The following is an 11,859-nucleotide window of genomic DNA, read 5'->3' on the forward strand; positions in this document are numbered from 1 at the left end:
GGCCTGAATCATCACCAGTTCCAGCTGTTTTTGCAGGAGGTAGGTGCAGAGCATGGAGACATGCCATACCACACAGAAATAAGGTGACTTAGCAGGAGCAAAGTCCTCAAATGATATTTTGAGCTCAGGGAGCAAATCGCTCTTTTCATGCAAAGTAAAGGAAAGCCCTTGCCTAACCTGTCAGATCCAACCTGGCTTTGTGATTTTGCTATGATGTGTGATTTATCAGAGCATCTCGCCCAACTGAATCAGAGGCTGCAAGGATACAAACAAGTCATCACGAAGATGTCTGATATGATCATAGCATTCCAGCATAAACTTCTCTTATGGAAGTCCCAACTAGAACAGGACAATCTTGCCCACTTTCCTGTTTGTCAGAGTATCTTGGCCTCCTTATCCACTGCTTTTCCTTGTGCTTGGTTGGCTACTAAAGTGAGCCGGTTAATTGATGAGTTTGATCGGTGCTTCTCTGACTTCAGAGCACAGCACTGTGGCTTTGACATCTTTGCCAATCCATTCACAGCTGACATCAACAGTGCGCGCCATCACTTTCAGATGGAATTGATAGAGCTTCAAGCCAATAGTGGCCTGAGAGCAAAGTTCCAGGATGTCCAGATAGAGGACTTTTACCGTCTACTGCCCCCTGACTTGATGCCACAGTTAAGACTTCATTTTGCCCGTGTTATGTCCATGTTTGGGAGCACCTATCTGTGTGAGCAGATGTTTTCAATAATGAATCTAAACAAGAACATGCACACATCACGCATCACCAATGAAAACCTTCATGCAGTTTTGCGGGTTGCCACAGCACAAGACATAAAACCAGACATTGACTCACTGACCAGAGGAAAATGGTCTCAGACATCTGGCCAGAAAACAAGTAGGTGAGCAATTTCAAAATCTAAATTTCGATGTATTAAAAAAAACTGTTTTTGAACTTTTTTGCTTATAGTACACTTAGTTTGTTTTGTGCTTTTTGTTATTTTCAGAACATGATTAATGCACCTTGCTAAGGCACACAGTGATGGCGCTGATGGAATTTAATGCACCAGGATGGAGTGAGATATGGTCTCTCAGGATGATGAAGTATCTTTACTTCTACTAGTCTTAGTAGATATATCTTAATAAAAAATTAATAAAAACTTTGGCCCGCGACTTAGCCTATGTGTTTTTATTTCGGCCCCTTATGTGATTGAGTTTGACACCCCTGTCATAGGGGATTGCATTGTAAGACACACAGATGCCCCACTCACCAGTCTGAACAAGGAAAATGTAATGGTTATTTGCTTATCTGGAGCCAGGATCTGTTAAGTTACACACACATTTAAGTCAATACATCTCAGGTACCACTATGATTCTAAAAATCACATTTCCATGAAAAAAAAAAACTTTAAATGTTTTTCCTTAAATAATACTGTGATTGAAGTTACCTCATGCATGAAACTACTTGACATGACAATGACAATCTTAAATTTGATTTACATATCCACAACAGCATCAAGAAAACCCATCAAAAACTAGGTACTCTTCATAGAGTAAGGAAATTCCTTACAAACTCTGCCAAGGTAACTAGCTACCACTTACCTCTTACTTTCTCTCCTATATGGAGTTCCTATCATGACAAACCTACAAGTGTCACTTAGTTATAAACTTGAACAGTACTACCAGAAAGTCACCAGATTCACCTGCAAAAAACCTTACCTGACCCACCACCATTTAGCACTAAAATCACTTAACTGGCTCGAACTTCCTTACCACATATCTTATACCCAGCTCATCTTAAACCACAAAAACATTGGTACTCCATTTGCCTGCCCGGCAATTAGTCCCATACTCCAATACTATCTACCAAACCGTCCCCTTCAATCAAATGATAAACAACTGCTTATGACCAACAAACCACCAAGGACTGCTGGGATCAGTCTGTATGATAATAATGTATATAGAACTTGGAATAAACTTTCTATATCAATCAAGTCTGTGTCACACCTTCATATTTTCAAACCATTACTAAAAGATTTCCTCTCTGCCTCCTTATTTGGGGTCTGTATTATAACATCAAAGTCTTAAAACTTCGAATGTTATAATATCGAACCCATTCGGTCGAAAGACCATAAAATCGAACAGTCAGAATAGCAAATTTTTTCCCAGGGAAAAAATTTGCTGTTACGACAAACATACACACAACACAAGCACACCAAAATAAATAATCCACACACATACACTTCACAAAGCCCTACACTAAACCATACATACACTACTAGCTATCCACTTACCTTAACCCAACCCTAACTCTAAGGTCCCTAACTATCGCACACTCACCTTACCCGCTCCCTAACCCTAAAGTCCCTATCGCACACTCACCTTACCCACTCCCTAACCCTATGGTCCCTATCGCACACTCAACTTCATTCGCACACTTACCTTAACCCGGTTCATAACCTTTGCTGCACAGTCGAGGAAATAGCAAAGCTGCAGAAATGGCCCACCGAATACTTTCCCTAGGAAAGTATTCGATATTCTGCAGCTTCGCTATTTTCAGCGTTCGGTGCATAGGGTTCGATATTATAACATTCGAAGTTTTAAGACTTCGATGTTATAATATAGACCCCTGGATTTGTCCCTGCACTCCTAACATCCTTCACCACCTTTCTTATACCTCCCTTAAAAGCACTAAATCATTTTACCTGCTTATCCCCTTCTAATACATCATTTTATTGCAATGCTTAAACTATTATACCTACTTCTAATCAGCATAACCAAACTACTATTCCATCGCTACTTCTCTATTAACACTTAAAATTGCTCATCTCCTCTAATATCTCACTCTAATGCACTTCTTAAATTATTCCAACTTATCTAACACACCACTCTTCTATCTGTAAATTCTCAATACAAAGCTAGTACATTGATGTTCGTAAATATCAGTACAAATTTTATTATACTTATTATTATGCTATTTACACACTGAAACTGCATTATAAAATTTTCTCCCCAGGCCTCCACTGAAAAAGGGCACCCGTGCCTAGTCGGACATTTCCAGTAAACAAATCTCAATAAATAAATAATAGTCCATGTGGGCATTAATGACCTGAGACTTACCTCCCTGGACTATATGAAGATAGACATTGTTGATCTCTCTGAATATGCGTCTCAGGCAGTTATGTGCCATGTATCGAGCAGAATTCGACCTTCACCAAGAAAGATGCCACATTATGAATGAAAGATGATTGACTTCAATAATTGGCATAGTTTCTGGTATCTTTCCAGGGGCATTCAGTATTTGTCAGCTTGGGAGGATATGCTTAACAAACCAACTTGCTTTGAAAAGATGGCCTGTACCTGTCCTTCTTAGGCTTTTGAATATTGACTAAAACTTTATCCACACTTTAGAGCCTTTTTTAGGAAATGCCAAATTGACAAATCTACCGACATAGCAAATAAAACCCAAAGAAACCTGAAGGTGTTGCTTCTCAGTGCTAGAAGCCTAAATAAGAAATTCCACATGCCACAAGCTCTGGAGAATAAATTAATTTGTGCCGTTACCGAGACTTAGTTTAAATCTGCAGTAAGTACTCCAGCAGTGCAAGGCTTCAGTGGCTTCCATACATTTAGACCCCCATGTGCACAGACAGGGACAAAAGGTAGAGGAGTCTCAATCTACATTAGCAACACGTCTACCTGTAGGTTTGTTAAACAAGATGATGCCTTGGAGTTTATCCACTTGCAAATTACCATAAGCAAAGTCCTATACCATATCCTAGCAAACTATAGGTCACCATATATGTCAGAAGAATCACATAGGCTGTACCTAGACCTATTACAAATATTCACCATTAAACCAAATACCCTGTTCATGGAAGACTTTAACTACCACTCTATAGGCTGGGAAGCAAAGAATAAATAACTTAGCTGTCTTGAAACAAAGAGTATGCTTATAAAGTGCATTGCATTTATTATGATTTAACGATGTTCTTAGACCCTTTTTCCTAATGGACATTCCATCTTGCCTACATAAAAGGCCTCACAGGCCTCATATGAACAATATGCACAAGTCCCTTGGAATTACAGTTGGAAAAAACGTTTCCCACCAAATATTTACACCCACCCTTAACAGAAAATTGTTCACAATGACTTGTATACAGATTGTGAAAATGCTCCACACTTATAGGTTCCTGTCCTCCTTGTACTACCAGTTCTAATACCAGCCTTGTGTTCAAGTAAACTCTAAGACCTCCGGGGAAGAGGAAACTCTAAAGGGTCCCCTAGATCAACCAGTCGCTCAGCTCCTTCTATTCCTTGATACTCAACCACTCTCCCCTTATCACTACCCTGATCATACCCACCATTCCTAAAAGGTGGTTTAAATGTCTCCCTTACATTACGTTGTAAACTATTACTTGTCTTAGGGAGCAGATAACTCTTTCCTTCTTGATATTTTTTGATAATCCCTTTCCAATTTTTTAAGCATCCTATTCAAAACCTTATTACATTTTCCATCAGTCTGGTGCCTTATGTCATAGTATTTTGCCTTTTCATAACCACTATGAGCATTAAATCATTAATTAAAATTGAATTCAAGTTTTCTATACACTGTTGCAAATTAGCCATGTATTTATTACCAAAGATTTCCAATTATTTTAGAAGAAATATTCTTGTATTGAAAAATATTTCCAATTTTTTTAGAAGATATAAAATGTTTGCTCAGATGCGATGTCTGACAAATTTTGAAATAGAGAGGGTGGCGAGTGATTTGGAAACTACCTGAGACATTCCATTTTTATCAAGAAACTGAACTACTATGTAGCTGAAACATTGCCATGTTTAGCTAGTTTCCCCCACTTCTCTTCTTGCTTTTGATAGGATGGTTTTATTGCAGCTAACATTTTCAGAAAAAGACCTGGATTGAATCCAGAAAATTTAAGTTTTTCCAGTTTTTGTTTTTTGCCCTTTTTTCATTTTCTGAGAAGATTTACCAAGCCTTATCTCCAAAGATATTCTTGAGATTCAAGGAGGCATTCAGTAATGTTGCCTTAACATCCTCCAAGTAAGACTGATGCTTTAGCCAAGGAAGGCACTTTATAACTATACCAAATGTTGCTGCCAAGCTTGTTCAGCTTTAATGCATTAGTCATAGTTCCCTGAGGAAATTAATTCTGCAGCTGATTTAGAATTGTTCCATGGAAAAAGTTTAAAAGAGAGTTGTAATAGAGAGCTGTCAATGTCATCGTCACAGAGGCCTAAACTGTTTGTACAATGCCCTGCCTAAAGTCTTCACCTTCCTAACAGAGTCACATTGGAAAAGTCTTGTTTCAGATGATTTGCCATCTGACCCACTATTCCATAATCAACCTTTAAAGTTTTAAATAATACACAGTGGACTTCAGAGGCACTTTATAGCTTATCATGGCACTTAGGATCTATAAAATGGGAGATTGTTTTTCTACTATATATTTTTAATCTGAGGAAAAAGATGAGGTGAGTTATGCAAAACAGTGACTGCTTATTCCTTGCGTCCTTGAAATACCTTCTCTTAGAAAAAGAAGCCTTCTTATCACTCCATTTCTAACATAAAATCCTCAGGAAGAGAACCAGAGAAATAGAGGAAACGTCTTCATATTCAGTAGGATAAGATGAAGGTAAAAGTACCACAGTCATGTAATACAATTTCTCTCCTTCTTCCCCTCATTTCAGTATGTTTTTACTTAAGTGCTAAGAATATGGTCTCATAAGTATCAGTAATGATAATGTTGCATATGATGTTCATCATATTGACCACTGCTGCAGTAATCCCAGCTATATCAGGTATATCTTGCCAGAGATATAACACTTTGGCAGGATATAAACCATGTAGCTAAGGCTACTGCAGAAGTGATCATTCAAACATCTACTGTTATAGTAACTTTACTTACACAACTGTACTTTCCATGGGGACTTAGCATTTGACATACTCTTGGGATAGTGCTTTGTAATCATTGTAGGGCAAAGCCAGTGATTAGTAATATATTTCAGTGCTGAGACCTCCATCATTTCATTATGCTCTGACATCAGCTCATTGCTCTTTACAGAAAACTCACAAAAGTCAGTCTTCATCATCAGTCTCAGAAACAACTTCTAGAATAATTACATCAGCTTGATCCAATAGTTTTTGAAAAGAATACATCTTTGTCCTTTTTGAATGTCTTCTGTTTGTCTTAGTTCTTGTTCCTCTGAACCTTCCTTCTTGATCGGTGGAGGACTTTGCCTTAATCTAATTCTAGGATTCTTCAGATTTTTGACCTCCTCATCTGTGTTCTTACTGGCCATGATTTTAGTTCTGCCTTTAATAGACATGCTTTTAGATTTTTTTAGTCTTCCGTGTCTGGTGGGCATTTTGACAATTTTTTTATAAAGAGTCCACAGTCATTTTTTCTGTGTTGTTTAGACAATTCACAGCATGAATTGATGTGGTTTGAGGTTTGTTTAAATGTTTTTAAAAGTTTTCAGTCTTTACAGCCAGTATTAGTGTGGTTTGTGGCTGGTTTAAATTGTTTTTCTTTACAAAGCTCACCCTCTGTTTGATGTGGTTTACTGATAAAAAGATCATACATCACATGGGATAGTTTCTGGCAGCTATCTCTCATAGGCAGAACAATTAAGCTGCAGGAAGACATTAGATATCATCAAACTAGTGCAGGTTATCTGTAAAATAATGTCAAAGTGATTCAGGTAAATATAGGTTCACAAAAGGAAATCCAAGCAGTTTCTAACCAAAGCTAGTGAAACTGACAATCAGTAAAAAATAAATATGTATATATATATATATATATATATATTACAAAAGAATTGGAAAGAACTTTGAGGAATCCCTTCAGTGTTTTCTGGAAATGTAGCCATTATGCATGTTAAGAAGAACTGCAGATGGCTCAAGCTAGCATTGGATTTGAATGTACTGGCATGAGGCTGGTACTGACTAGAGTTGCACTGTGGGTACTGCTAGTCGAATCACAGCAAAGAAAGACCCAAGAAAGGTAGATTACATATATGTTATAAATAACTGAAGAAGTACTTCCTGTGGTTGTTTTCCGAAGTAACCTAAAAATATGAAAATGAATTGGGTGAATATCTACTGTGTAATTATATTTTTTGCTTGTGCAGTTTTATATTTCACCTTATTTCTGAAGAAGACCACACACCAAAATATCAATTCTAACATTTCTTTTCTGTTTGCAATTTGCATTTTTACACTACTGTGTCTTGATTCCAGGTTCCACACTGAATCAGCACCTTATTTATGTGATATCAAAGATGTATGCATTAACCAAAAATTTGCTGAGTGAGAGAATAACAGCACTTTGTCATTAATGGTATCATCTGCCTTTTTGATACATCAGCATTGTTCTCTACTCTCTAGGCAAGAGAAGGCAATGTATTTTCTTGTACTTTTACTTGTTTTTTTTAATAGGCAAGAACCACTAAACATAAATATATATTTTTCTGGAGTGACTTAAAAGTGTTGGTCTGGTTAAATGACTTTTTTAGATTTGCATAGCTTGTAAATGTTGAATGAGGGACTCAAACTCAGGACTGCTTCAAGTGAAGCTTTCTAACCTATATGTTATATTGACATACTAAATATTAGTGAAGTAGACCAACACTGATTATGCAGTATTTAATACCTTAACATGTTAAAACACTTCAGATTTTAATAACCTCTGTGTAGAATTAATTCAATTTAAAATATTTTAATTCATCGATTAATTAATGATTCATATTTTGGAATTCCACTTATTTTTCATGGTTTCCACTCCATGTTTTTAGGAGGATTCTACTTGCCACAAGAGATCATGGAAGAAAGAGATTTAAAGGCACTGAGCTAACCTTACAAGACAACACACAATTCATGACCATTGATCCAGCATCGTCTATTCAGCAAATATCATGTGAACTCCAGACCATGCATTCCAACTACCAGCAAATAATTGAAGAAATCAAAATGCTCATCAGTCTATGTGACATAATGTGCTTGTACTGTTGGCTATAGAAACAGAAATTAAATGAGTAATGCATCTCTGAAATAATGACAAAAAGTAAAGATCCTACCTGCCTCAGCAGATGCTGTAGCTAAGCATATTTCAAGTATGCCATGGTATATGCTCTTTAAGTTTCATTTATTTTGGGTAGAGTCTGATTGGGCAGTCACAAATATAATCACTTAGTCAGGAACCCTTCCATCAACCTGCATTTTTTAATTGAAAAAATTATTTAGCAGAAATAGGTAAACCAAAAATGTATTCTGTCCAGAAACATGCAGTGTTCATAGTGGGGAGGGGCCAGCTACATCATAGAAGATGACATATTTCGCTGTACAAGTTAATGTATGATTCTAAAACACTTGGTCTTAGAGTCCATATAGCCTATATGGGCAAACAAAATGTCTTTAGAACCAGCTATAGCACTATAACTATGTCATTCACTTTAACAGACCAACTGTACTGTAATACAAATAATGGAAAACTTAGAAGGACAATCTTTTTTTGTAGTTCAGCAAAGCCTTTGGTGCAGTTGAGCATGCCTCTGAATGGTTTGACAATTACCTTTCCAACAGAACTTTTACGATCGCTGCACTACAGAAACAGGTCCTCTTGCCAAAGGAGTATTAGCACTAATTGCCCTTCTCTTTCCTCAAAATACCAACACACCAGGAAAAAAAACAAAATGTTAAGATTCATTAACCCCTCTCATGTGCTAATGAAAATTGTTACCATACATTTCAAAGAAACAAGTAGTTACCTGTTAAAGTCAGAACGGATGTTTTTGCTAAAGCGCCTAATCTTTAACTATTCCATGACAATTACTGCCCATATCTTCAAAATAAACTTACTTTTGATTCAACCTCTTTCTGTCAGAGGTAACTCATTTTACTCTTACTCTACATAAAAAACAGACAAGATTATGATCTGGTCTCCAAACATAACAAGTATATTATGTGTTTGAGACATGGATGACAAGAACTTCACCTCGGGAGCAAATCTCAAGAGGTGAATCTTGGCAAACATCGAGAACACTTAATAGTACATTACAATCAGTGATCCAGTCATATTTTTTTAATGCACCGAGAGTTACCTGCTCCATGTACTATTAGTTATACAAAAGTAAGATGAAAAAAATGTAATGTGTCATCTGCATTACAAAGAAGCCGGTAAAGCGGTGGGGAAGTAGTTGATGCCCTTGGGTATTCCCTGTCAAAGAGAAGCAGTTTGATTCAAATTAATGGTTGTAATGTAGCAGACAGCAGGCAGAACCAGGAGCTGAAACAAAGTCATTTAATGTCCTGCTGCACCTGTTTAATGGCCATTCCAGACTAAATGTTAACAGTGCATTATTAAGCACCCTTCTAGGTTTTGTTAAGGATGGGTGCTAAAGTAATGTTCAACAAGGAAGTTATTTGACTGTTTTTGGAGTGTAATCACTGCTCTCCATACAATACATCACTTTTAAGAAATTGCTAAAAGCTGCAGTGTTAAATGATAATAAATTCAAATGTTTTAAAATGTTGGCTAATGTACAGGTCTGGTGACTGGTTTTCATACAATTTTAACCACAACCAACTGTTTGATGTACATCTTATGCTAGAAGATAAAACTTTTGTGTATTTATTGTATATGTTTAAAGCACATTCTGTATCTAAACATAACTAAGGCCCTGTATCCACACTTTATCATCAACCACACCTAATGACCTCTAACATATTATTCGCCTTTATATTCATTTTATTTTAGATGTAAACTTATTCTCTACTATATTTAAATTTTTTCAGTGTAAATGCAACCTTTTTATACCCTGTGTGTACCAACTACATCAACATATAATTGGTGACATACCTGCCTGTCATTTTACACTATTTTTTCTCCTTCCTTAAACATTCTGCTTTTATTTGTATATTTTACCACTGCACCTACAGTTACTGTTTTACAGTACACCAGCTTATTGTATATTTTGCCTATAACAATTATTGACATTATAGCAAGTTGGAATAAGCTCTATGTTTTAATTAAGTTGTCATTGTATACAGGACAGGCTGTTGTTTATGCTATTTTTATTTTTTTTTTTTTTTAATTTTATTTATTTTAACATTGTTTACTGGGATACTCCAACTGGAACAGTGCCCATTTTCAGGGGTGGCCAAGGGAGAAATGCTCCAGATGCATGTCTTTGGAAAGTGGGAGGAAACCCATTGAATGCAAGGAGGATATGCAGAGTCCACACAGAAGGCACCCCACCTAAGAATTGAACCAGAGAGCCTGTTGCTGGGAGCTGACAACACTAACTGCTGCACCACTGTGCACATTTTTTTTAACTGCTCCAGTTTAGCACTTGACGTTTGTTTTTTTCTTTGCCATTGTGGCCCAAGTTCTGACTGAAAAGGGTCACTGGACCAACCTAATTATGCAGGTAACGAGCTTAAATGCATAAAACTAAAATAAGAAATGTCACCTGCCTATGCATCAAAATCATAAACTGAGCTCTTCATTATATAATCTATTACATTCACTAAAATTAGAATAAATGGCATACCTGTGCCAAAATTTTGCAAATGGTAGTAGTTATTCTTTTAAGTACAGATAGAAAACAGGCCTACTTTACAGTCTTTCTTTCATCTCCTCTTCTTCTTCTTTACTCAACATTATCTGCAGTCAGTTTTGCACCACAGTAATATAGCACTAAATTATTTATCCTTCACAGACAGGATTCTAGTCCATCACCAGCCTTGTATACGCAGCCATTCTCACATGGTGTGTGAGCACACATGCGCTCCTGTCCACAATTCTGAGGCTCACCGGTTCACCTAAGGCATATCTTTGAGATAAGATAGAAAAGATAAAAAAAGTGATATTGTCACAGCTCCAGAACTCCTCTGGTTTAGAAAAGTGGTATACCCAACAAAAATCAATATGCACCATACCTCTCAAATGTTCCTAACTTTTGTAACATCTGTAATGTTAGCCCAAACTTTTGCCTAGTTTCATATAAAACTGAATTTTTTGAGAAAAAGTTATAGATCACAGTAAGTAAATACTAATTCGAGTTACAATTTTTTTTCTTCAGAAAATACGTATTAATTCACAACCCCTTTTTTATCAACTTTATAAATTATTGGCATCCATATTTAAAATGAGTCAGTGATCTGGAAGCTCTTTCCCTAATTTTTTTTTTTTTTTTTTGCTTTTCTGTTAATTCTGGTGGTAAAAAGTTGAACACAATGAGGATACACAGTAATTTAAGAACATCATTAGTGGTATCCATTGGCGAGAAAACAACCTTCACTTCTTTGTATCTTAACTTTTATATAAAGCAGTTGGCAGACGTTACACTTCACAGGCTTTTTTTGTATGTCCAGCTGGTCTTGTTATTATAATTATTATTATCATTATTATTATTATTATTAAAGTCAGGTTCTATTGATAAACAACAGTCAAGTTAATTAAAATTAAAAATAAAAAAATACCTGCAAAGAACCAACATAAAAAGACAATCTTGGTGTAAGGCAAGATATTAAGAAGCATTGTTTCACTAAAGAAAGTGCTTAGTCAATTATTCTAATACATGAAGCTACAGAATCTAAGAAGCTTCTGATGCAGGAGTGGATTTTTTTAACATCTACTGGTAATTTCATAATATCAATATTAAAACCAATCCAAAATCAGCTGTCCTGTTGTCAACTGATGTCAGTTAATGGACATACAGCAGATACAGTAGACAAAAATTCTACATCTTTTACAGAATCACAGGACTGCGTTAATAAAGTTTCATCTCTGGTTTGTGTTATGACAGCATTATAAAGTGATATTAGTTTTATACATTTAAATGAAAAGTGTA

At 36.1% G+C, this 11,859-nt stretch overlaps 1 long non-coding RNA gene across 1 annotated transcript in view; it reads left to right on the plus strand.

The window, feature by feature from the left end:
* The window catches only part of LOC122787294, a 620,810-nt gene extending 610,568 nt beyond the window's left edge, over positions 1 to 10,242 (plus strand). The window contains exon 4 of the long non-coding RNA XR_006362560.1: positions 7,801 to 10,242. This is a non-coding gene — a long non-coding RNA (uncharacterized LOC122787294). The remainder of the gene's footprint in view (positions 1 to 7,800) is intronic.
* Positions 10,243 to 11,859: the final 1,617 nt, after the last annotated feature.

The sequence above is a fragment of the Protopterus annectens genome, chromosome 13.part0, assembly GCF_019279795.1.
Source record: "Protopterus annectens isolate FY-2018-M chromosome 13.part0, PAN1.0, whole genome shotgun sequence".
NCBI lineage: Eukaryota > Metazoa > Chordata > Ceratodontiformes > Protopteridae > Protopterus > Protopterus annectens.